Source organism: Gopherus evgoodei, chromosome 8 (assembly GCF_007399415.2).
Source record: "Gopherus evgoodei ecotype Sinaloan lineage chromosome 8, rGopEvg1_v1.p, whole genome shotgun sequence".
Taxonomy (NCBI): Eukaryota; Metazoa; Chordata; order Testudines; family Testudinidae; genus Gopherus; species Gopherus evgoodei.
This window is the reverse complement of record NC_044329.1, coordinates 103,305,246-103,332,947: the sequence shown is the minus strand read 5'-3', so window position 1 is coordinate 103,332,947 and position 27,702 is coordinate 103,305,246. Positions and strand designations below refer to the sequence as shown.

General features: G+C 43.5%; 1 protein-coding gene across 1 annotated transcript in view; it reads left to right on the top strand.

Moving 5' to 3' along the window:
* RNF11 (ring finger protein 11) overlaps positions 1-27,702 on the top strand; it is a 48,912-nt gene that overhangs the window by 1,376 nt on the left and 19,834 nt on the right. The gene's annotated exons all lie outside the window — the stretch shown is intronic.

Sequence of the window (27,702 nt, the reverse complement as noted above, 5' to 3'; positions counted from 1 at the left end):
TTTCTCATTGCCTTTTTAAACCAGAGACCACACAAACAAAAAACAGTCTTTGTTCGGGTTTATTTACTCTAGCCTGTGCTTTCTTGATTTTTACCAGTAATTGATCCGTAATGGATAACTTTTTTTTTTAAGGCAATAGTTCTTATTTCTCTCGAGGAATATCAGACATAGGAAGTGTGTTTTTTTTTCCTTGCTTCTCCCATCCTTACAAATATTCATGAATTTACAGCTTCTTGAAAGATTAAAAAGATAGAAAATACATAGCATTTTTCTTCTGTATGAAAACTAATGTTGATATCAAAACAACGTGGTCATGAATAGTAAGTCTGTAACCTTGACCTCCATTCAAGTGGTGACCAGAGAGATAGACAGAAACAGGCACACACTGAACTTGTGGTTGCACTTGCCCACTCTGTGTGATTACCACTCCCCTATATATCAAGCCATCCTAAAGGAGTTGGTTATGTCAGACAGTAGTAAAAGTGAAAAAAATAACTTATCTTCATTTTTCTTAGGGGATGATAAAAGGAAAAAAAATCTTTTGAAATTGCAAACCTGAAATAATAGGATATCTTCCTAGGAAGTCTACCGAAGTGATTGAGACAGTAACCTTGAAGGGAGACTTGATAGCTCTTTAGTTAGTTAGATAGGTGTCATTCAGAATTGGCATATAATTAACAAAATTGCCGGAAGCATTTAACTGGGTAGATCTGTCATCTGCAAATGCTCTATATGTTAAAGAATGATATCTATGAGAGGAATTTTTTTTGAACTGTTCAAGAGAAGGCGTGTGTAGCTGTCACTGATGATGCAGTGAAACAGCAGTGGTATTACAGAACATTCAGTATAGTTGTTTGTTTACATTTTGCATGTGCAGGGAAGTGTCTAACCCAGGGGTAGGCAACCTATGGCACGGGTGCCGAAGGCGGCACGTGATCTGATTTTCAGTGGCACTCACACTGCCCAGGTCCTGGCCACCGGTCTGGGGGGCTTTGCATTTTAATTTAATTTTAAATTAAGCTTCTTAAACATTTTAAAGACCTTATTTACTTTACATACAAGAATAGTTTAGTTAATATTATAGACTTACAGAATGAGACCTTCTAAAAACGTTAAAATGTCTTACGGGCACGCGGAACCTTAAATGAGAGCGAATAAATGAAGACTCGGCACACCACCAAAGGTTGCTGACCCCTGGTCTAACCCTTTTAGAATGAACTTCCTCATATGAGGAACTTTTCCTAAATTCTCAATTAGAGCTACTTAACTCCAGTGAACTGAAACTCATCACTGTCAGCTCAAGTTATTTAACGAACTTATTAATCAAAATTAAGCCTACATTATCTTTTCTAATTAAGAATGCAAGAATATTTTTTAAACCAAGACATAATATAAATAAAGTTTGGCAGTCCATGATATACATTGCAAATGCCAGAGGTGGTGGTGTTTTTTTTTTAACAGACTGACAGCATTATCATAAAGACTTCTTCATAATGGTCGAGAGCCTCTTGTGCAAGTTCTGCAGGCCTGTTGATTTCAGTAGCAGATAAGCATGTGTGTAAGAACTGAGACCCTTTCTCAGTTTTCTGGGAGGTTTTTTTTTGTTTGTTAAATGAATGTGCATTTGGGAAGTGGAAGGGAGTAGGCTGATTTAGTTTACTGTCTGTTCTTTTTGTCAATTATTCTTAAGCTCTGCCACTATTGAGGTACCACAGCAAATTTTTTTCATAGTTCACTTACGTTAATAAAGTTATGGAGCTCCACATATATGCACAGAGTATATCTGAAGCTCTGCTATTTTGAACTTCATTTGTTGCATTGACATTCATGATAGTTTATAAAATACTTTATATTTCCTAAGTAAATCAGTGCCAGAAAAGCTACTTTAATGCAATATCATGGTTCAGTTTCTTGATTTGTATGTTTAAAATTTCAAAGTTACAAGTCTCACAACTGAAGTTCAGCCTCAGTGACTGAAGATATAAATTTAACACTAGATACATCAGATATGTTCAAAATGAATACATTAAAATTGAGGAAATCGTAATTTTGAATTATCTGACTTCTGTGATAGATAGTTAAACCAGAGTAGCTGCTTCATAATGTTATAGTGGAACATAAAGAATTCCATATTGTTAGTTTCATCCTTCTTGTGAAAATAGTCATTATCAAACTATAAAATTATTTACACAGTTTCAAATTGTGTATGAAAATGTGTAAGATTGATGAGAGGAGTGCCTAACCATTTTGAAAACTACTGGTTTTGGAAACTAATGATATCTACCCTGGACAGTGCTGGGTGTTTATTACGATAAACATTGTTACTGGACTTTAAGCCTAAAAATAGGCAGACATATGCCTAAAAACAGCTACTATTTAGAAGACAGTCCTTCTCTTCCAGGACTTACGTTACAAAAAAACAAAACAAAAAACCCCAAATCCCCCCAAGAACAAAACCTAGATTTCTCTTCTGCCAGAGTTCAATCAACTTGTTTCCCTCCTCATTACCTGTATTTCTGTAGGTAGACGCTGGCTTATGGGTCTCATAAGTGACTCCTTAACCGTTTAGAGAGAGAAGGTGGGTGAGGTAATATGCTTTATTGGACCAACTTCTGTTGGTGAAGGAGACAAGCTTTCTTGAGGTCTGTGTAGCTTGAAAGCTTGTCTTCTTCACCAACAGAAGTTCGTCCAATAAAATATATTACCTCACCCATCTTGTGTCTGATATCCTGGGACCAACACAGCTACACCACCACCTTTAATTGTTTGGCATTTAAAATATCTAGTGTTTTTAGATACTATGGTGATGGGCACACATTTAAGACTCCAGTTAGGGCAAGTCTTCCATAACTTTTTTTTTTAAACTGTTCATGCAAAATACCCTCCCAACATTCCTTTAATTAGGGATGACAGATTATTACTGAATGCAGTGATATATAGGACTTAGAAGATGCAGTTTTTAGCTTCAGGAATTATAAGTCAAGACTGAAATACAGACACACAGGATAACAGGGATCAAAAGTTTCACTGGGTGTTCATGCACATATCTCTGTATATTATGTGGTGTGCATTTGAGTTGCAGCTGAAAGGTTTCACGGAAGAATTATGGTTATTTTTAGGAGGGACTTGAATGACCAGGAAGAGTAGCCCAAGATGGAGAGCAGTTCAGGTTTAAGGGGCAGCATGGAAGAAGGCACAAAGACAAGACTGAAAGAAGGGTAAAAAGGAAGCAGTTACTGATAGCTCTTTTCATAGGCTGTATATTTTGTCACATACCAAAAGCCAGCATTTTGAAGTATCCACTAATTTTGGGTGCCTCCATTTTAGGGTGACCAATTTAGGTCCTGATTTTTCTAAGGCACTAAACACATGTAACTCCATTTGAAGTAAAAAAGAGCTGTCTGTACTTAAGAAAAAAAGTAGTGTTTTTTTTTTTTAAGTTCTCAGAACTGAGGTTTTTTAAAAAAAAATTGCTTTCCTTTTCTGTGTATGTCATCTCATCATTTGTTAGTACAACACTTCTGCTATATTTCAGACAAGTTCACTGCTTTTCCCGCTTCCCACTTGTCACTCTTAGCAGTTCTAATCCAAAGATTATTTTGTAAAACAGAAGTCTCATAAGTGTTGCTTCAAAAAACCTAACAATAACAAACCTCCCCCCTCCTCCCCGCCACACACATCCTCACTCCATCACCATCCTGTTCCTGAATAATTGCACACAACAATTTATCATTTTATTAATTTTTGTAGACCCATACAGTAGCATCACAGTTTGAATGAGAAACTTGAGGAGAAAAGATGTGAGAAAAAACACACTTGTAGAGAAAAGAGGTGTAGCGAACTTCCAAAAAAGGATTTTCATAAAGTTCAATATTAAAGCACAGAACCTTTGTCTCAGTATATATTATACTTAATGCAGTAACTGAAATGCATGAAAATCTCATACAAGTTCTTGGTATTCATATTGATCTCTAGAAAGCATATTTGAAATGTTGGTTTGGAAGAATAATTTACGAAACACTTTCACGTTGAATAATGTAGTTCCAGATCTATCCACAGATTCCTGTAATATTATATACTGGCCTACAGAATCATACATTATGGGATCCAGAGTTTAGTTTATCGTTTTGGCTTTTTTTTTTTTTAACCTGATATCCCTTAGATTAGATCTTCAGCACAAGATAAACATAGGGAGAGGGTACAAATGTGGCTTAAAGCTAATTTTATGCTCCTGTAATCTTGGAGCAGCTGGAGGGCTGAACTATTTCCTAGCAAAATTTAGGACAGACGCCATTCTTCTCTAAATTCTGATTGCTGCAACAGCCCCTTACGGTCTGTTGCACCAGCTGGGGATCACCTGCATTCAGTGTGCTCTGGCCATGCCCCCTCCTTTTCTAATATGCATTCTTCCACCCTCAATGCTGGGGATGGCAGGTTGGGTCTGTACAAGGCAAATCCCCAGCAGCCCTATTAGGATAGCCATAGGAGCAGCACCAAAGTGCCAGGGCTGAGGTTCTGGCCCCTTGATTTTAAGGAGTTTTCAAGTGTCCCGGAAAATTAATCAGAATAATCAAAAGACTGTTTATTGGAATAGTCCACTACTTGCCTGTTTGAAACTTTCAGCCTTGGATGCATTTACTGGCTTTACTTTAACAAAACAGACAAGCTTTTATTGTGTCTCAGCAGTGCAATTTATATGTTGTGACTCACCCAACTATTACTTCGTATTGATGTTCTTCCACTGTTTCCAAAAGGAGCAGTAATTAAAATGGCTTGCCCTATTTAATAGTGTTAATCTCTGGTATGAGTGCAACTCCCATAGAGGTATCTGAGCCAAATTCTTTGAAGCCTCAAAATGATGGTGTGAGTTACATGGAGGCCCAAGATATTAATAAAACAAGTGCAAATGATAAAGTAGTATCACTTGTTCCAGTTTGGCAATGAGTAGGTGTGTAAACGTAATATAACTTGCACATACTGCAGGGGCATAAGAGGATAGTTGAGCAGAAGAGCAACTAGCAGGAAAAAGTACCTACCGTTATTTTATTGATAAACTAAACCAGCTAATAGCTTTTATGTTTATATAAAAAAATTAAATATGCAGGCCTGTTTTTCGTTCTCTTACCTTAGTATTCTAATCTCTCATCCCTTCTTCCTCCTCGCCCTCCCCAAAAACCCATACAGAAGGAACACCAAGCACAGTTGCCTCTGTGGTACTGAACTGTTCAAAATTCTGGTTAATTTCACTCTGCTCTTGTGGATGCCATTGGAGTAGTTCTGCACTGGAGAAGAGATTGTGTTGAGGGAGCTTCCGAAGATGTAAGACTCCTATGCCAAATTTTAACCCTTGATTAAGCAAGCCTCATATTTGTAGTCTAAGGTATAATGAGGCTCAGTCTCCTCTGTCAAAATGTGGATGATGTAAAGGCTCTGTCATGGTGTGTGTCTAGGTAATTAAGACAAATGGAGCTCATTTCCAATGGGATGAGAAAGAAACGGAGTGTATAAGGAAGCTTAGAACTTGTGGAGAGTTGGAAATGGTAGAATGAACTAATGTTGTTCTTGCAAGGAAGTGAACAACAGAATGTGATGACATGAGTTATCTTGTATAGCTTGTTTTACAGATTGAACATATCCTGTGACAACATTTCGTAACAATGACTGTCTGTTATGCCCAGGACCAAATTATAAAGCCAGTTCTAAAAAAATTGTGCTCACAACAGAAAGAGTGCAATATTTTCAGAAGCAATTTAGACAGTTATATTTGCAGATCCTTAGAATGATTCTTGTACGTTTTTTGTTATAATGGTGTCAGTATGATAAATTGTTCAGTCGTGCAAAACTTGGCATTTTGTGAGCACAAAGCGCACTGGACTATCTTTTTTTAATATCTGTATTTGGAGTTGCTGGGAGAATAGCTTCATTCAAAAATATATGCACACCAAATTATTTGGCTAGGAAACAATTTATCTTGACATTTCTTCCATCTGGAGGGTCATGTCTCGTGGACTCCCAAACTGTTTTCTTGGGGGATTGTGTTGCAGTTGATCAATGCTAAATAGAGTGGATTTGGGGTTTTTTTAAGTACAGTTTTCTTTCTGGCTAATGCTAAACAAAAAAAAGTGCAAGTGTGCCTGTCTTGTGTACATTTACAGCGCTTCAGCAGTGCAGCCGTAGTCCATGTGTTGAACACGCTCTATGCCGACGGGAGAGAGCTTTTCCATCAGCATAAAAAACCCACCCCTGTGAGCAGCATAAGCTCTGTATGTGAGAGAAGCTCTCCTGACAACAGAGTGCTGTGCACACTAGCACTTTTGTTGGCGTAACTTATGTCAGTCAGTGGTGTGGAATATTCACTCCTGGGAGCAACAAACGTTTTACCGATAGAGGTAGTAGTGTAGACATAGCTCTGGTGCAGCCTAGTTAGATTTTTATCTTGAAAGAGAGGCTATTTGCTGTCTTGTTAACTTTTTCTAGTTAGCAAGATGGGGATGGGGGAGAGCCATATTAGGTATCCAGAAGATAAAGGACACTAGATAGGATCATAAGGTAGGTAATCTTCTGGCATCAAGTAATGGTGGAAGTATTCTTTATAACACATACTTTTAATGAATATACTTGGTTATTGGCTGAATCTTGTTATTGACTCTCTTCCAGATTAAAAAAATTAGTGTTGGGTTTTCTTAAACCCCAATTTCATTGGATACAAGTATTAAATTAAGACCTGAGTTAGGAGGAACCACCACCAAAGTACAGTATGTCCACTGATATTTGAGTTCTGTGTGTGTTGTGTACTTTCTGTTGTGAAAACTAGAGAGAGTTTCTAGAGTTGTTGGTGATGGGCCTGCTAGCAGTAAATACTGATTCACAGACATTCCTGCCAGAATGTTCTGTAACAGCTATTCTGAAGTAAATAGAATATGTTTACAGTCTTGTGTGAAGGAGAGCTTTTGCCCCTTTTGAATGAACACAATGCTTTAGAAATGTCTGAGCTGGATGGAGACTCTACACATGAAGTAAAATCCATCTACCTTCGTCTCAATCGTTTTCTCTTTCTCCCTTCCTCGTTTTGATAAAAGTCAGAGGTGATGGTTAATGTACACTTTTGATAGTCAGACTGGTTGTAGATGTCTTTCTGACCTTTACTGGAGAAGATTTTAGTTGTGGTAAGTGAAAATGTAGCTAATGCTTCTTAGAATCTTCTTTGGGGTTGGCACTGATTACTGGGCTTCAAGAAGTTTAGATAGGAAGAATTTACCTTGCATAAGGAAGCAGATTATATGAGCTAACTTGCTATTCTGTGTAGTTTATCAAATGCTCTGTTGCAGCTGAATTTGGTATCTGAGGCAATTATGCATTCAGCGGACCAGGACTCACCATACTAACTAGTTTTTCTAAAAGTTTGAGTGAAAAAGGAATAATCTCACCACAGAACTACTGTGCGTGCCTCTCTTATTGGTAAGAAAAATAAATAAAATCTAAGAATGCAATGGTTGTGTTTCCTCAGACCCCCCCCAATCCATCTTCTGCAGAAGGAGGGACTATTTCTCTTCCATTCTGAATCATATGCAGTAAAGTGATTAGAGAGGCTTTTTTCTCTCAAATATTTTAAAATCAAAGCCTAAGGATCGGCAAAACATTGGGGGTTCAATTTAAACTGGAAATCTAAATAAAAAGAGAGAAAATTTCCTCTTAATTAAGCATTGGAGGAGATAATCCCCTGAATGCAAACACTTTAAGAAGAGAAGACTCAGTAGAATAACTTCAAAGTTTTGCAGATTCAGAAAGATAAGTTTTTGTATGTACATCTGCCAGTGCAAAATAAGAGTGGAACAATGGTCCCTCTGACCAGTAAGACAATAATTCATGCTAAGGTCCCAATAATGGGATTGTGTAGAGATCGGTGGGAATCTTATGTGAAAATAGAATCAGTGTTGAGGAAGAATAAAGTCTTCAGCTATGTCCCAGCACACAGTTTAACTACTTTTTAAGGGAAGTTTTGGTGTATACTCCAATCTGAAGTATGATCAGTTTCTAGAGACAAAAACTCTTTACTATTTCTGTGGTCATCTTTTTTATATTTGATGCATCTTAAATGCATTTTTAGATCTGCTTAGTTGATCCTCTTGTGTGATTGCATGGAACACTGTGTCCAGAGAAGACATTTCTGTTTGAAGCATTGAAATGTCAACAGGAAAAACAAGAAGCTTCTAGCTTCCACCAAGTTTTATCAGGGGAAATTGTTTTTAAAACTCTTTATAAAGCAGTGGGAGAAGAGAACAAATTCCTTCTTTTTGCAAAGTATTTCATACCGATCCAAAGCCTTTCCTTTTGCATCTGTGCAAAAATCATAGACAAGATTACAGAGACAATAAACATACAGTTCTTGCCAAAGCACCTTACAGGAGAAAGCTAGAGGAAGAATTGGTTAAGTAAGATTCTGACATTTCAGTGGCTAATTTATATCAGATCAGTCCACTTGAAATTATGAGGTAGGAAGCAAGCTGCTAATATAATCTGACCTTCAGTGTTCGTTACATTTTAAGACCAGTGGAGAAATCCTAGCTCCATTTAAATCAATGGGAGTTTTGCCATTGAATCCAGTGGGGCCAGGATTTCCTTCCCAGCTGTTTATTGTTCGCAATATCTCTGTGTTTATAACTTGCTTTGCTCAACCATTTTATGATTTCTGGGTGGAAAATAGTTCATCTTCAGAAACATGGTAATATCCTCAAAACAAGCTTATTTTGACAACCATAAATATTACATAGGCAAAACATTAGAAGAACGCTGTTGTAAAGTCAAGCATTCAGAAGTTAGGAAATACCAAAATTAAGGTTACCTGTGCAACCTTGTGTGTATGTATGCATGCATTCTGGTACAGTTTTCAGTTATCACAATATTTTTTCCACAAGACCCCTGACTCATTCAGTGCATAGGAAGGATGGTGCTTAGCAAGTAAGAGTTGTATGATGAATGAGGCCGGGTACAGGAATTAGAAACTGTTTATAGTGAATGGGGCTGCAAATAGAAAAAGGATGGTTTTGTTAACTAATGAACCCACAAGCCAATAGAAACACTTGACATGTAGTGATTTCCTTTAATTACTTGCTTTGTTATTAGATTGCTGTATCCCTGTTCAAATATCAGAACAAAACCAAAAAACCCCACAACCCAATCTATCATACCTGTATCCAAGTTACAAATGTGTGTTTATGCAGAATTTAAATAGACTTTTAAAAATATACCCTGCATCCTCCTGAAGCGCGGGGCCTCCCAAAGCGCGGGGCCTGGGGCGGTTGCCCCAATCCATCCTATGGACTGGACTGCTCTGGGTCCAGAGCAACCTAGGGAGTTAATGGCGGGGGGGGGGGGGAGGGCCTGGCACCAGCAGCAGCGAGCAACTCGGCCCCAGCCCACCCGTGCTCCGCCCCCTCCCTGCCCCAGTCCACCCCTTCCCCCAAGCCCCTGCCTCTTTCTGGCTTCTGCCCCTTCCCCCAAGCGATGTTGAAGTGAAGCGCGGTGGGCTGTGGACGGGTTGCTCACTGTTGTGGGTGCAAGGCCCCCCGCTAGGCACCTAGGCCACCCTGGACACTGTGTCTCCCCAAAGCCCATGGCCCAGGGCGTTTACCCCAGTCCATCTCATGGATGGGACGGCTCTGCTTGGACCTGTTTTTGAGCACCACCAAAAATTATACAGACCTGGCGCCTGTGCTTCCCCATACCCTTGTTTGTGGTCATCCTTTGTGTGTCATGTCTGAATTAGATTGAAGAGGATAAGTAGCTGTGCATCCCCTTCTTCCAGTTAGTTGGTAAAACACCATCCTATGGCTCTGTATAATTTGTGACCTCTGGCAAACCACTTAACTTCTCTGTGCCTCAGTTTTTCCATATGTAAAATGGGAATGCTAATGCTTATCTACATTACATGGTTAAAGCGCAAAGCATCTTTCATTCAATCTACAATAAAAATTGAATATTAGATCCAAAAAGGGATCCTTTCATTATGGGATTAATTCAAGAAAATTGTCTTGCATTTTGAAGGCTTTGCAAAAACAAAAGAAACAGAGATACATCTGTTTGTATGTAACAATTATCCTGTTGACAATTACATGAGTAAAGAAGGGGTCGTTTTTGTAAAGAAATCATAGTGAGCTGTGTTTTGTTTATATAATATGACCTTCTCTCATTTCTCTGCAGTCAACATCCCAATAAGCAGTGGGATACTCAAATTTCAGCTGTTTCAGCTCAAAAAAGATCTAACTCATGTAAAGGAGAAAATATTCTCCAATTCAAGGCAAATAACATGTCATCTTTCTGAATCATGTTCAGTTTCCTCCTTGTGGTCAAAATTCTTCAGTTTTATTCAATAGGTGGCTATCTCATTTCAGCTCCCAGAACAAGCAAGACTACATGTTACAAATGGCCCAGATGTAGAGCTTCATTTGCTGTTAATTCCTCTAAAAGCTCTGTAAATGGTGCTACAATATTTTTACTGAAAGCCAAAGACAGGGGAGAGCATCTCACTTAGAAGTGGTGGTAGAAGATGATACCAAGAAGGTTGTGAGTGTTGCTAAGTTGGACTAATGTTTCTCTTCATAGTAAATCAAAGAATTTTGGAAACTAAAGTTGGGGGGAAGGAAGAGGAAAGACTATTCATCTCCCTGCCAATGCAGGAATCATTCTTTCTGATCGGTTCTTGAGGAGCTTGTCTAGTTCACTTTTGAGTTATTCAGGTGATGGGGGTTTCTATAGCTTTCTTAGGGAGATTGCCCACATCTTCTGGGAAATTGTCCCAGACTAGTCACCCTAAACATTCCTGCCTTATCTACACTAGGGACTTACTCCAGTTAAAGCCTTCAGTGGCTAGTAATCATTGTAGCTGCACTAGTGAAAACTCCAGCAGTGAGTAGGATACGCCACTGTAAGCTGCAGTTTGTATTGGTCCAGCTTACCTTAGTTTCAAACAGGTGTAGGCTCCACCAGTGCAAACAGTGGCTGTGTCTGACCATATCAGGTGTGAAATCCTGACCCCAGTGAAGTTGATGGCAAAAGCCACTGGCTTCAGTGGGGCCAGGATTTCACCCTAAGGGTTTGCAGTTGTTGCAAAGCAAATGTCCAGTATAGACAAGGCCTCAGTTTCGTCCCTTTTTTCCCTCCTACCCATGATCCTTCTGTAAAAGAGTAACCTGATAGGATGTAAAACTATCCACATAAGTTATCACAGGTGCAGCCCGGATCTTTACTAAACCACCTAACAGTTCATAAGTATTTTTTTTCTGTTTGTAGATTTAGGAGGAGACTGCAGAGGCTTTCACAGCTTGTTCGTGTTGTGCAGCAGACTGATATCCCATGGGCCATTGAGGATTACAATAACATCATTCATTTGCATTGTGAGGTGCTGCTGTGCCTCTTTCCCTCACACAGACTGCCAGTTATAACTCTGTGGATTGTTTCCAAAGTCTGAATCTATTTGGCAAGCTTTCTCAATGACATTAAGAGTTTGATTACCTTTGTTCCTGTGTGTGGGGACTGCCTGTGTTTTTTGAAGAAATGTTGAACGTAAACCTTTTTGGTCTCTGAAATGTTTTGCTTTCGATGGAACTTCTGCTATTAATATCATATTTTTAAAATTGTAAAGCATTCACTTTCAGTTAAACTGCACTGTGTTATACTTGACGGTTCTTTGCTGCAGTTTAGTGTTTTTCAGTAGAGTCCACCAGTTTCCTCTCTTTAAGTCTGTGTTGTTTAATGTGAGTTGCAGGATTGAATCCTGCCTCTAAATACAAAGGCCAGGGACTCATTTCAGGAAGAAAATCTTGCTTCCATTTTAAGTGTTTGTTTGTATGTACAACAATAGCTAATTCACTGTTCAGCAGCAGCACATTTCTTATATAGTTTTTAGCCCTATCTTATTAACTAATATTTTATTTCTTTATCCTTTGTTAATTCATAATTAGTGAGACTGAATATTGGCTGGCAGCAAATACCCCTTTATCTGTGGCCTCTTCAGATCTCATAAGCTATGTATTTGTCAGGCCTCATCAGTACTTGGATTAGAGACCTATAAGTATAACCCAGATGCTGCAAGAAATTGTGTTATGGTGCCATGATGCTTTCTTTCTAGTTGGTATTAAACTAAAAAAGTGCCTGGTGTTGGGGCTGGGGCACTGCACATCAAGAAGTGTTGTCTTCTGATTGAGACATAAAACTGAGGTCGTGATTACTCAATGTCCCTGAAATTCCTTTGGTTCTTTTCATAAGATGTACAGGTCAAATTCCAACTTGAATACAGTAATTATATGCTGCCTAACTAAAATTCCCCTGTATTTTAAATTAGAGCAGTTATTCTTCATATCTCTCCTCCTTTAAAAAAAAAATTAAACAAAAAAAATTAAATGGCATCTGCAGAATGACAACTGTATTCCAGCACAGACGTGGTTGCATTTCAGTGTAAGATGGTAATATAAATATCTTCACACTTTAGCAAAACGTAAGTTGCTTCATTGGATGCTACAGGGCAGATCTTGGCCTGTGATGCAGCCCCTTTGTGCTGCTGGAGCAGCGTTGAGAGGTTGTAAAACTAAGGATTTTCTTAATGTGGTAGAATCCCTAGCTGGCATAGAGCCAGCACAGCAAGCTTTATAATGATCCTCTCACACACCCTCCCTCCCCTACTTTGGTGACACTTTTGGCTGTACTGTGTTCTAACAGTCTCCACCAGCATATTGGTTACCCCCTAGGGGTGGTTTTAAACCAGTATAAATTAGGCAACCCTGAAGTTAATTTTAGACTGGGGTCTGAACAGACTTCCTTGGGAACAGGAGGAGCACAGAGGTGGTGCACTCTTGCACATATCTCCACCTCACATTGGGTCCTGTGGGGAGTGTAGCTTGACTGGATCCGAAGATGATGGCATATATATATATTAAATATATACAAATGCAAATATCATGCACTCATACTTCTTATATTAACTTACACCAGCCAATGAGACTATTTTTGTAGCATTTCTAGGACAGTGATAAGGTAGATTTTGTAGAAAAAGTTTAAGACTTTTGCTGAAACACTTTATTTTCTTTAGATTAATCATAATTATATTTATTCCATGTATTTTTGTTTTACAGAATTTAGGAGGGCTTTTTGGTAAAATTATGTGTTAACTGCATGAATCAGAAGTTTCAAATGATGAAATGAACTAGGAATTGGGGGTTAAAGCAGAGGCAACTTTATAATACACGTGAACTCATAAGACAAACATTCTGGATTATGTAAACGCAGCGATGAGTCCTGTGGCACCTTATAGACTAACAGACGTTTTGGAGCATGAGCTTTCGTGGGTGAATACCCACTGCGTCGGTGTTACCAATTTCCACTACATGCATCCGATGAAGTGGGTATTCACCCGCGAAAGCTCATGCTCCAAAACGTTAGTCTATAAGGTGCCACAGGACTCTTTGCTGCTTTTACAGATCCAGACTAACACGGCTACCCCTCTGATTCTGGATTATAAAGTTTTGTCCTAGCTATTCTTACACAGCTATGTGATCTACTTGTAAAGACTTTCTTTTTCTCAGTGGTAGTCAGAACCTGGCAATCCATAAAGTTCTAAAGTTTTTAGTACAGTAAGGCCTTGTTTAAATGGAAGGGGTTTGGAGAAGACACTGTGGTATTATCAGATATAATTATTTTCCCCCTTTCTGTACCTCAGCGTACCTTTCTGCTGTGGTGCAGACCAGACCTTAATCTTTTCAGAGCTTTGATATATTTGTTTGATAGTGTTAAAATCATTAATATAAGGAAATTAACAGAAAATCTCAAAAGGAAAATATTTATCTATAACAAATATGAATCCATGACATTTTTCCCATAGCTGTTGAAATGATTGTGAATATTGTCAATACTAACTCTTTTGAAGACAACATTTTCAGAAAGGAGTTTCTCCAAGTTTTAGTACTGGTTACTATCACAACTTCAGATGTAAAATATAATTATACATGCACACATACATACCCTCTTCTAATGCTCATCTCAAACAGGACTTACCTTTCTCAGTCTCTGTGGAATGACACCCAAACCCTTTGTAGGGTATACTAGTGCCTAAAAATCTGGGAAACGAATGATAGTCTCACAGTCTCTGTCAAACTCTCTTTGAATCTGCTATTTCCACAACCTGCAGCAATTGTAGTCATTATCTTCTCCCAATGGGTGAGGGAGCCTGAACACACAGGCAAAGTCCTTGGAACACAATCCTTACAGCAGACCATGTCATGTTGCGCTGTTCCACCACTGAGTTTTCTAGTCAGGCTCCAACTCCTTTTATTTATAAACTCCTTCCCTCCCCTTGAATTCCCATTGGTTCCTCTCTGAATGAATGTCAGTGTGTTCTCCTATACTGCTTGCCCACAATGGAAGTCACTCAAATAAGCTTCAAACTGCTGATGAGCACACTTGATACCTGCTACACCTATTTTTGGATGATTTTTGTTCATCCAGAAGAGTCACTCTTGCTGGGATTTGACAAGTCCGTAGGTACAGAGCCCCAAAATGAAAATGGGTTCTTCCCTTGTTTGCACCACTAATGCTGCAGTACAGGCATGTGGGTTACATGAACAAACATGTTGCTTTGGTTTAACTAAAATCTGTTTTTAAATCAATTTAGTTTAACTGGTCTTCTGTGTGGACTCATGCCTGTGGAAGTGCCCACAGAGAGATTTGGAATGATTTAACTACATTGATTTTAAAAACAGATTTTAGTTAAACTAGGGCAACCTTTTTGTGTAGACAAGGTGTGAGTTAAAAATGATGAACGCTCCTTTTAGGTACTTCCCTGACACCATGGCTCCCAATATCCCTTCTGGTAATAGCCCCTCTTCAGGAAGATACCTAAACTCATGCGTAACTTTAAGCATTTGAGTAACTATTTCTCAGACATGAGAAGTAGGCCAAGAATTTAAAAAGCATATTCTGATAATTATGCATGTGGTTAAGATCCTTCCTGAATAAAGGCAAATGAGAATATTAAACCATGTTTAACATCTGTTATTTTTTGTTTTTTAGAGACTAGAATCTTTCTTTTATTTCTTAAGATTGAAAGTGGGGTGGTTTTTTTGTTTTCTCCAATCAAAAATAACCCTTGTGAGGAGCCCCAAATATGAATGATTAAAATTGTATTTATTTTATTAAGCTTCATGCTAAAGTGGTGGTAATTTGTCCTGCTAAGTTTGGAATGTGTAGCTATTTTAGATGACAGTACATATATTTTTATAGATTTTGATGCTAAGCACCAAATTTGGAACTTGTGAAATGCTTAACCAGAAGTGCCAGGGCAGTAAGAAACAACATGGCTACCCTATTTGGTATATCTATGTTGTTGGGTTTTTTTACATTTATAGCATGGAAAAAAAGGTGTAGTTACAGACTTTTGCCAAGTTGTTGTCAATTTGGGTTAAAACCAGAACCCTTTCAATAAAATCCAACCCAGAGAAGGGGATCTGTGTTCAAATGAGAGCCCATAGTGAATTCTCTATTTTTGTTGTTCCTCCCCTGGCTTAGGTTCAGATTAAATTGGGCAGCATCTGTACAGGTTTTATTGACTACGTTGAAAAGGGATTTTTGAAAATCCCTAGTGAAAGAATCATTGACAGGGTGCTGCACAGTAAACTGAGCTTCATAAAAATCTAGGGAAGACTGGTGGCGCTCTAAAGTTACTGAATGACTGAATAAAGATAAATATTTCTATTGTAAAGAGTTCATATCCAAGCAAGGAGGTTTTCTTTCCTTCCCCCGTCACTATTTTAGGGCTCGTCTAAATGATGAAATTTCCTAGCATAATTATACCATTGTAGTTATATTGGCATAACTCCCTGTGGGCACTTTTATTCCGGAATAAGAGTGCCAAGAACTGGACTGAACTGAACTGGAAAAAGGCACTCTATTCCAAAATAAGAGTGTCCACATGGGCAAGTATAGAGGTATCACTATAGTGGCATAATTATGCTGGGAAATTTCACCATTTAGACAAGCGCTCAGATGAAATTCTACACGTTTTTTATCTGTAATCGCTGTGGGGGTTTTGTTCTGGGGCTTTTTTTGAATGGATTGTGGCTTCACGTATCTTTCTCCTAGTTCATCAGAGACAACTATCTCCAAGTTTACTATCTAGAGCTTTCCATCTGTGACTCACCTCTACAATCTCCTTAGCCATTATAAGTGATAATTTATGTACTAAAACATGAATAAAAACTTGGTTTACTGACAGTCAAGGTTGTAGCAGGACACACCCCTTCCATTCAAAATGTTCTGGCTCTGTTGTGGTGTAAGAGAAACTGTGATGTAACATGGAAGATTCCCCACTGTGTATGTGTGAGCTGGGATGATGATGGATATCTTTTAAGATTTGCAGCTGTTCATGGATGGATGTTTCAGATTAAAATAGTTTTTTGTGTTCAAATCATTCTCCCCATATCAAAAAAAATAGCCTCTCTGCATTCATTTTCCTCCTATTAAATAGTTGCCCTTCTTCTGTCTCAGATTTAGTAGCAAAATAAACCATTATTCACCAAAGCATGTAAGTATGTGCTCAAGTCCTATTGAAGGCAAAGAAATTTAAACACACGTGCTTTGCTGAATTAGGTCCATAATTGTCTGGTTATCTGTTCATGAAGGCTTCCAATATGTTGTATTTGGATTGTTTATCTAGACTGCAATTAGTTATTTTTCAGTTGTGTGTATATTTTCTTGGAAAGTGTTTTGACTATTTTGGCACTGTTTGGTCACACCAGTTGGTGCACTTAGAAATGGAGACTGATGGCTAGATTCTGAAAGTTCCTATGGTATGATGATGATTACTCTGTATTGAAGTCGTAACTGGAGGCCCTAACCAAGTCTAGGTCCCATTGTTCTAGGCACTGGAGAGATATATAGTAAAAGATGGTCCCTATAATAAAAAGCTAATGATTAGATTCTTCATTAAAGGTCCATATTAAATTTTCTGTTAGGCTAATAGTGGTGGTGGGATTTGTAGAACATACATAGATTTTATTATTTGATGTCTTATGTTGTAAAAGAGAGAATGATCTCAACATGAATATCCCAGCAGTTTTACCATTAAGGGGCAGACTTCATTTAAATAACACGCTTACCATATTCCACGTAATGATGTGGAAACCCTGAAAAATGGGAACTGAGGATAAGCTTTCACAGTGGAGAAGCTGGACAATGCTAAAGTTCTTATTGTCTATATAGGAATAAATTGTCAATCCACTTTGTGGAATTTACATAGCAACTCCAGTTGTTAAGTGGCTGTATCTTGTACTACTAAATTGATTTACTTGTGGTTGTTTTGGCATGTAGAATGAGTTGCATGAAGGGTGAGTCTTGTCTTGACCCCAAAGTTAGTTCCATGATCTCATTTTTTCACGTGAAAATAGTGAGGCTGATTATGCTCTTATTTAAAACAGTATAAATTGGAAGTAATGAAAGTATGTGGCGTTACATTGATGTAAACCAGTATAAATTAGATCAGAATCAGGCCCTGTGTTTATAATGTTGAGTGTTAAAAGAAATACCACAGACTTGGAATATTTTGATTAGACAGACATAAATGTTTAAACAGTTTCCGTGGTGGATGACTTGTCAAATAGTCTTGTGAGGCTGAATGTACCTAGTTTGACCTGATAGTGCATCATTTGAATGTATTCTTGATAGAAATCTGTAGCCTGAAGACACACATTCTGGTACCAGACCCTGGACAGTCTCTATAGACATAAAAACTTTTTAACAAATGGAAGAAAATGCCTTCTGGAAGCATTCTACTTGTGCTGTATGACTTGTCCCCAGTGAGTCTACCTCTGTGTGTTGTACCTGTCCTTACCTTAGTACAACCCGATCTCCTGTGTTAGAAGTGGTTTGACAGTTGAATGAAATCATTCTTGGATTTATGTCCTTGCAAGCTAAATGCAGAGTCACTGTTTGTGAGGATCTTATGAAGTGGGTTTTAACCCATGAAAGTTTATGCCCAAATAAAATTTAGTTTCTAAGGTGCCGCATGGATTCCTCATTGTTTTTGCTGACACAGACTAACACGGCTACCCTTCTGAAACCTGTTTGTGAGGACAAGCCTTATGTGAATGAAATTACAAATATTGCTCGTGTGCATGGGAAGTATTATTGTAGTGAAGGGAAGTTTGTAATGCTTCAGAATCTCTCAGTATATATACTTTTTCTGCCTTGTTTACAGATCCAACACTGCCTGGCTGGTGAGTCTTGCCCACATGCTCAGGGTTTAGCTGATCACCATATTTGGGATTGGGAAGGAATTTTCTTCCAGGGCAGATTGGCAGAGGTCCTGGGGGATTTCACCTTCCTCTGCAGCGTGGGACACGGGTCACTTGCTGGAGGCTTCTCTGCACCTTGAAGTCTTTAAACCATGATTTGAGGATTTCAGTGGCTCAGACGTAGGTTAGGGGGTTGTTGCGGGAGTGGGTGGGTGAGATTCTGTGACCTGCGTTGTGTCAGACTAAAGGATCATAATGGTCCTTTCTGACTTTAAAGTCTATGACTCTATGACTCATTCTCAACATGTTCAACAGTAATAATCAAGACATGGAGCGTCTTATAGGGATTAATAAAGGCCAGCTGGGATGAACTGATGGCCTGAGTCTATACCTCTGGCTGTTTACTCCAGCTAGTCACTAATCTGCAAAAAATGCCTTGTGTCAGGGTAATTAGTGCTATTATCAAATGACACTAAATAAAAAGCTTAATAGCATTTTTTCTTAAATTCTGTCATCAGCACAGCCAGCAGGCCACATGCAGCTGCAGCTGGCAAGAGCAGCTACATCTGTATTTGGCAGAGCAAATGTGTTCGGGCTGCCTGTGGTGAGATGAGACAAAGAGAAATGCCTGTGGGTTGAGGAAGCGCTGCAAACTTTGCACAGTAGTGCAGACTTTTTCACAGTCACATGTGCAAGGCGGTGATAGTACTTCAAACTTTTGATTAAAGAATCTGTTCTGACAAGTCACTTTACTGCCACATAAGATTAAATTGTTAAATAGACCCCCCCAAAACCCTCTTAAAAATAAAATTGAAGGTAGCAGACCTTATATCAGATCATAAAGCCGCTGCCACTTACACAGCTAATTCCTTAGCTGCACTTCCTGAGCCCAATTTTCGGACCTGGACTTTTGACTTTTGTGTATCCAGTTTGTGTGTGGAAATTAGGTGTTAACATTTTTTCAGATAGTCAGAGGCTGATACAAAAAGACAATTTTTCTATCTGACAGTATCTTCAAGGTGGTAACTTCCTGTGTGAGTATTTGGTATTCAGGATCATATTATAAAAAGTTAATAAAAATTGAGCATTTTGGTGCTTTCAGATCAAATAACCTTAGTTGTAGCACTGATTCTTGAGTTGCTGAGGTCCTTTTAAAAAATTTCTGAATATAACTATACTATCATGCAGGAGCGGCGCAAGGGTTTTTGGCGCCCTAGGCAGGGGTCCTTCCGCGGTCGTTGGCGGCAGTTCTGCGGTGAGGGGGGTCCTTCTGCACTCCCGGTCTTCAGGACACTTCGGCGGCGGGTCCCAGAGTGAGTGAAGGACCCGCCGCAGAATTGCCGCCGCCGACCCAGAGCATGGAAGGACCCCCCGCCGCAGAATTGCCGCCCTCTCAAATCCTGGTGCGTTCGCCTAAATGGAAGCACTGGCCCAGCTATCATGATCTCAAAAATCCCCTTGGCTTCACCAAGAGTGCCAGTTTTGATCACATGCTTGACAGCTTAACCCACAATCTTTGTGTTGTATGCATAGAACACCCTCTCCCCAAAAAAACAAATCTGTAAAATCACTGTTGTAGCTTCCTTGAAACCTCTCCTTAATACTCACTTCTCCCACGATGCTACAGAAAGCAGTAAGCTGATAATAGCTAGCAAGGTGGGGTGAGCTGAGACTACTGCTTTTGATCTGCCTGTTTGTTTCAATTAATAACAAACAAGCAAACAAAACCCCCATTACATCTTGTCTTAAACTACGTTGTGAGCTCTTTGGGGCTGTGATAAAGTGGGATATGTCTATATCAAATTGTGAACTCCATTTTGTATTGTAACCTCAATTTTAGGACTGGAACTGGGAAGCTGCCAGGAGCAGGCGTTCCAGAGACTCTGGGAGGGGCGGCCTTGGAGCCAGAGGCTAAGTTATGAGTTAAGACAGTTTTTTTTGGTTTTTGGGGGTTTTTTTGTGCTAACTTCTGTTAAGAGAAAAAACCTCCTTGCAAAATAGTGGGTGTTGCAGCACATGATTTGGAGCTGGGGAGAAATGCTAAGGGGGTTCATAGGGAGAAGGTGTGACGGAGTAGGGAGTATTAACCTGGTAATGTTGGATGGAAATTTTACTAGTTTACTGTCATCTGCTAACACGGGGTGTGCCTCCGTTTCCCTGGGGTACTTCACCAGTACTAGATGGTGATGGGAAATAAGGGTATGACTTCACAGAGGGATGATACTTCATGGCCAGCACATAAACAAGGGCGGCTGCCCTTCGTAACCTGAGCCCAGGAGGAGGTTGGGGCCAGCCGGGGGTGTGGCTGGGTGAGGCAGCAGGAAGGGGTTTCAGTTGGGAGCTGGCTGGGGAGATGGCAGGAGACCCAGAACCTGGGTCTGGACCCCCCAACCCCGCAAGAGGGACCTGACTGAGGGGTCCTGTTTTCTGTACCTACAAGCTCTGTTTTAGATAGTGTTCCTGTTGTCTAATAAACCTTCTGTTTTACTGGCAGGCTCAGAGTCACAGTGAATTGTAGGAAATGGGGTGTGTAAGGCTCTGACTCCCCCACATTCCGTGACAGAAGAAGAAAGGGAAACCTAGATAGTGGAGAAGAGGGATTGTGTAAGAGTCCAGAAACAGAAGAAAGTATGAGTGATTTGGGAGAGGGAGAATATTTAAAAAAAAAAATAAAATTCTCAGGAGATGAGTGAAATCGTGGCTCCATTGAAGTTAACGGTAAAACTCCTACCTCTGCAACAATGGAGGATGCTTAATCAAAAGTATTTCTGCATGAAAAGACTATTATTCCTTGAAGTTTCTCTTATAACAAGAAAGTCATGTTAATTATGATACTTAGTAAAGGGAAAATCAAGGTTAGAAATGCTTTATGCTGTGATGTTTTTGTCCTTCAGCATTGCCAGACTTCCCAAAGGGACCTTCTAATGAGAGAGTAAACAATAATACTGTGCAGTTAAATGGCCTTTGTGTAACACTAGGGATGCAGTGATATCAGAACAATCCCTCAGTCGTACGCACCAACTCCATAGGTGCTCCAGGGCTGGAGCAGCCACAGAAAAAATAGTGCTCAGCACCCACTGGCAGCCCCATGGATCAGTGCCTTTTCCTTGTCAGTGGGCCCTGCCAATCAGTTCCTCCTCCTCCCTCTCAATGCCTCCTGCTCACCACGATCAGCTGTTCAGCGCCATGCAGGAAGCACTGAGGGGGAGGAGCGGGTGCAGGAACAGGTGGGGGAAGGGGCTGAACTGGGTGGGACAGAGCAGGAGCAGGAAGAGGCAGGGTGGGGCGGAGCAAGGTTGGCGCACCTCCCAGGAACACAGGAAGTCAGCACCTATTCCCCCAGTAGTATATTGTAGCAGGGTTGCCACTTACTGAGCACCTCCTTTTGGCCAGAGGTCACTTTGAAGGCACCTTGCCTCTGTTAGCCCCTTCTTGCAGGCCCCTTAAGAACTCTACACACACATACACTTCCTCTTGTGGCTAGTAGCACCCCCCACCATAGGGCTAGTTAAATAACAAATGTTTCAAAATCATCAGGGTCCCAAAATTAAAGTCCATAACCGTACCACAGAAAGTCATACTCAGCCCTAGTTCTTCTGCCCCACCCAGAGCCATCAGTCTCAACCCTTTCTAGCTGAATCTCCAGCTGTGGCTTCCTTCTCTCATCAGCCCGTCCCTGCAGCTTCCCGCTGCTCTTTATAAGGAATCCCCTGATCCAGCCCAGGTGTGCCTCCTTCATAATCATGGTCGGGTGGCCCCAGACCCTCCAATCCTTAAGGGGCAAGCCACTGTGTTTCATACATATGACATCTGTTTTCTAAGTAGTATTGTTCTGAAAGCTATGTTCTGAAATCAGACAAACATTGACTACTATTTTAAAGAAAAAAGTATGTCAAATCATAAGTTATGTGCGATTAGTTTTGATAGAGATTCTTGTCTCTCTAACATAAGGGGTTGCACATTCTTGAGATATGCAAAGAATCATAATTGCATTTTATTCCTCTTCTTAATACCATTTTATAAAGTGGTGTTAGGTTACATATTTTGTGGAGTAACTTGGTGATCTGTTTGAAGAAGTGTCATAGTCCTGCCATGTGTGTGTTTGGGAGAGAATTACATGTGTTTGGAATCTTCTTCGTAGCTTTCATCCATTTCTTAGTATCAAACAGGCCTTTTGTAGATTTGAAGACCCAGTAAGTCAGGAATCAGTTACCATTTTAACTAACAAGATGTGAGTTTAGTGCTTTCTTTTGACATTACTGACTGTATTCCTGTTAAATGAATTGTGTCTACTAGATAAAGCCACTATTCTTCTTCGAGTGATTGCTCATATCCATTCCAGTTAGGTGTACGCGCCGCGCGTGCACATTCGTCGGAAAACTTTTACCCTAGCAACTCAGTGGGCCGGCAGGTCGCCCCCTAGAGTGGCGCCACCATGGCGCTCCATATATACTCCTGCCGGCCCACCCGCTCCTCAGTTCCTTCTTACCGCCCGTGTCGGTCGTTGGAACAGTGGAGCGCGGCTTAGCTGACCTCCACTTCCCTAGCTACTCGTTTTCTCGTATATAATTATGCAGTTATAACACTTTTATATATATATTTGTATGGTTAGTTTAGTTAGCGGGGTTCAGGAAGTAGCCCCTTCCATGAGCCCAGTGCCGGAGCCATGCATGGCTCACCGGGTTTTAAAAAGGGGCCCGGCTTGCCAGAAGCCGCGGCCGAAGAGAGATCTACATGACTCCTGTTGAAGTGCCTCAGGGAATCACACTTGACAGATAAGTGCCCCATTTGCAAGGCTTTTAAGCCGAGAACAAAAAGGTGCGGGACTTTCACTTACCCCTCCACCTTGGGCGCGGAGCGATGTTCAAGCGGCGGGCAGAAGCGCCTCCTCGGCACCGGACCCCGCCGGTACCACCAAGGCCTTTCGGCACCGACCGTCGCCGGCACCGATGTCGACTCGGCACCGCTCCCTTCTTCCGAGGTCGAGAGAGTCTACGATTCCTGCTGGTGCCTGGCGGCTCCCCGGCACGCGCCGTGGTTGAGCCCCCTGCTCCCGCTACTTCCGTGCCACCTGCATCGCAGCCAGAGAGCTCGCCTAAGTTGCGTTATCCGGCACCGTCACCTGCAGAGGCACCGATGACTTCGGCTCCGTCGATTCCAGTCCCCCAGGACCAGGGAATCCGCTGCCTGGCAGCTCCCCGGCTCGCGCCGTGGTAGAGCTTACTGCTCCTGCTGCTTCTGTGCCAGCTGCACCACAGCTAGACAGCTTGTCTAAGATGGCTCGCCCGGCACCGACGACGTCGGCACCGTCGATCCCGGTCCCACGAGGGCCGTAGAATCCGGTGCCTGACGGCTCCCCGGCACGCGCCGTGGTTGAGCGTATTGCTCCTGCTGCTTCCGTGCCAGCGGCACCGCAGCCAGAGAGCTCGTCTACTCGGATCGCCCGGCGCCGACACCTGCTACGGCACCGATGACGTCGTCACCGTCGATCCCGGTCCCACAAGGGCCGTAGAATCCGGTGCCTGACGGCTCCCCGGCACGCGCCGTGGTTGAGCGTATTGCTCCTGCTGCTTCCGTGCCAGCGGCACCGCAGCCAGAGGGCTCGTCTACGTCGGATCGCCCAGCACCGACACCTGCTGCGGCACCGATGGCGTCGGCACCGTCGATCCCGGTCCCACACGGGCCGTAGAATCCGGTGCCTGACGGCTCCCCGGCACGCGCCGTGGTTGAGCGTATTGCTCCTGCTGCTTCCGTGCCAGCGGCACCGCAGCCAGAGGGCTCGTCTACGTCGGATCGCCCGGCACCGACACCTGCTGCGGCACCGATGGCGTCGGCACCGTCGATCCCGGTCCCACACGGGCCGTAGAATCCGGTGCCTGACGGCTCCCCGGCACGCGCCGTGGTTGAGCGTATTGCTCCTGCTGCTTCCGTGCCAACGGCACCGCAGCCAGAGAGCTCGTCTACGTCGGATCGCCCGGCACCAACACCTGCTGCGGCACCGATGACGTCGGCACCGTCGATCCCGGTCCCGCAAGGGCCGTAGTATCCGGTGCCTGACGGCTCCCCGGCACGCGCCGTGGTCGAGCTAATGCTCCGGCTGCTTCCGTGCCAACGGCACCGCGGTCAGAGAGCTAGTCTAAGTCGGATCGCCCGGCACCGACACCTGCTGCGGCACCGATGACGTCGGCACCGTCGATCCCGGTCCCGCAAGGGCCGTAGAATCCGGTGCCTGACGGCTCCCAGGCATGCGCCGTGGTTGAGCTCCTGTTCCGGCTGCTTCTATCGGCACCGTCGATTCCAGTCCCACAAGGGCTATCGAATCCGGTGCCCGACGGCTCCCCGGCACGCGCCGTGGTTGAGCGTATTACTCCCGCTGCTTCAGTGCTGACGGCACCGCAGCCAGACAGCTTATCTAACTCGGTTCGCCCGGCACCGGCACCTACCGAAGCTCTAATGACCTCGGTACCGTGGATCCCGGCCCCACGAGGGCCGTCGAATCCGGTGCCTGACAGCTCCCCAGTACGCACTGTGGTTGAGCCTGCTGTTCCCTGCACGCCGGAGATGTTACCAACGGCGAGGGCTCTCAGTGCCATGACAGAGTCAGTGCTGCCTGACCCGGGCACCGCCGGTACGGGTAATACAGTCTCTTCAAGGGACTGTCCCCTGTCAGTACAGCAGAGCGGCACCGTCCATGATCACGGTCCCGCAGACACTCCAAGTCCTGTCGGCACGCCGGACACCACTGGCAGTCCCGGTACTGTTTTCCTCGGTACTGGTCACACTCGCTGCACCGGTCGGTATCCCGTTCGCCGACCCGCTGTCGGCACCGTTCCGACATCTGGCACCGGGGCAGGTACCTTGACTCCTGTAGCTCTTCTCCGAGCCTCGAGATCTCGGTCGACCTCCCGACACCGTTCTGGTTGCGGGTCTGGATCTCGTTCCAGGTACCGATACGCCTCCCGATGCCGGTCCCCGGTGCCGAGTTGGGCAAGGTCCGAGTGAGTCAGAGACTCGGCCCGTGCCTTCTTTTAGTACCTCCATGGCCATCCGGACACGCATCCGTGTCATCCCATATGCGCAGATTTTATGCTCAGGACCACGATCCTGATATCATGGCCAGCGGGCGCCAGCCCCGAAGCAGAAAGAGCCTTGGCGAATGCAAGGTGTACTCTGCAGGGGCCCTGCGCCTCTGGGTAGCAAAGCAACAAGCCTTGCTTAGCTGCGATAATTATAGCACCTGGGTGGAGGAGTTTCTCCCTCGAACCTCCCACCTAGAGTTCGCTGCCGTCTTGGAGGACGGGGGAAAGAATTTACCCTTTGTTGGTAAAGGCATCTTCGCGGCAGAGACAGCCCCAGACTGCGAAGCCTGCTGGACAATAGGGTCCTAATGCGTCTCAGCGTGTATACGCTTGCGACCAAACGCAGGCCTTTATGGCCCCAGCCGCCATACTCTGTGCCTAGCCAGAGGCAGAACTCTGGAAAACGGCAAGGCCAAGGTGGTCGCAGACAAACGTCAGGCCCCCTAAAAAGCCAGAGTCGAGGTCCCTCGCAATTACCACTGGGACCAAAGACGGACCTTCCAAGGTTCGTCGGAGGGCGGTGTACCAGTCGCAGGACGGGGTCCTGATCCCGCTTTCTCCTGGCATGGCCCCAGTTACTTTTAGATCGCTGGGTCCTGCGCACGATGGAGCATAGGTACCACCTTTAAATTGCTCCAGCCCTGTCCCCCTTCAGCGGACGAAAGGGGCTAGGGGTTTTACTCCCGTTATGCCCTAGTTCCCCACTCGAACACAGGTCTCAGACCTCCCTGGTCCTGCATGGACTCAACCGGTTTGGGATAAGGTTAAAGTTCTGCATGGTATCCCTGGGAACCATTATTCCATCCTTGCCTCCTGGGGGCTACTATGCCGCCCTGGATAGGAAGGACGCGTACTTTCGCAATGCCATCTTCCCTCCGCACGGGAGATGCCTCCGCTTTATAGCCAGCGGTGAATACTCCCGGTTTACGGCCATAGTCGCCGCCTACCGTAGCTATGTCGGATATGCGTTTTTCCGTATTGGGACGATTCGCTTATCCGAGGAGACTCTGACGCACAACCCACTCAGCCGTGGGCATCGTCACGGTCTTATTCACAGATCAAGGCCTGATGATTACTATAGAGCAATCCACTCTGGTTCCCACGCAGAGGTTGGGCTTCCTAGGGGCTATCTTGGTCTCCTACCTAGCCGGAGCCTGCTTATCGCAACTGCGGTTTTAGGCGATGGCATCAATCATCTGAGGTCTGAAGGCTTTCCCAACGACCTCAGCTCGTTCTTGTCTCAGTCTCCTGGGTCCATGGTTGCCCGCAAGTTTGTAACCAAGCACGCCAAGCTCCGCCTCCGTCCTCTCCAAGTCCGGCCCACCTCGGCGTACCGCTTGGACAGGGAGCCAATGGTCATGGTAGTCACTGTTCCCTCGAACGCCTTAGGCTCCCTAGAGTGGTGGCTAACCCCCTCCTTGGTGTGGACAGGATGCGGTTTCATCCGCCCCAGCCCTCACTGCCCCTGACGGCGGACGCATCATCTCTCTGCTCGAGTGCTCATGGTCACCTCCGAGCTTAAGGCCTTCGGTCTTCTAGGGAGCTGGCATTCCTCATTAATGCCCCAAAAATCAGAGTAGTCCGCCTGGCATGCCAGGGGTTCCAGCGGCAGCTGCGAGGCCGTTGTATCTCGGTGTTTACAGCCAACACAATGGCCAGGTGCTTCATAAGCATTCAGGGGGGACATAGTCCTCCCCCCTTTTTTGTCAGGAGGCCATCCATTTCCGGGTCTTTTGCATGGCCCGCTCGATGGAGCTGGCGACGTCCTTTCTCCCAGGCGTTCGGAACGTCTTATCTCTTTGACTCAGCAGGTCTTTCCTGTCTTACGAGTCATCACTCTGCCCCATGTGAGGCGTCCCGCTTTCCGGAGGTGGAAATGGTTCCTCACACAGACCTGTTCGCTCACCGCGAGTGCAGGAAATGCCAGGTGTTCTGCTCCTTCCAAGGTCTCTCCTCGGAATCGATCTTGGACGCATTCCTGATACCGTGGAACGGCCAACTGCATTATGCCTTCCCGCTGTTCCCACTGGTTCGTTACGTCCTGCTCAAATTCCGCAGGGGCGGAGCGTGCGTCATCATGATCACTCCAGAGTGGTCCAGGCAGCACTGACATACCACGTTGCTCGGCCTGTCAGCCCAGACCTCATCACTCAGGGCAATGACAGGCTTCGTCACTCGGACCTGCAGCCTCTTCGCCTCACGGTGGCTCCTGCGTACCTGAGTTGGGGTGACAGGCAGCCTTCCACCTGGTCAACGTACCGAGCCAGGTGGAAGCGTTTCCTTTACAGCTGCAGTACGCTCGATCTTGCTCCTGCTGAGGTCTCGATCCCCTCTATTTGGCCTGC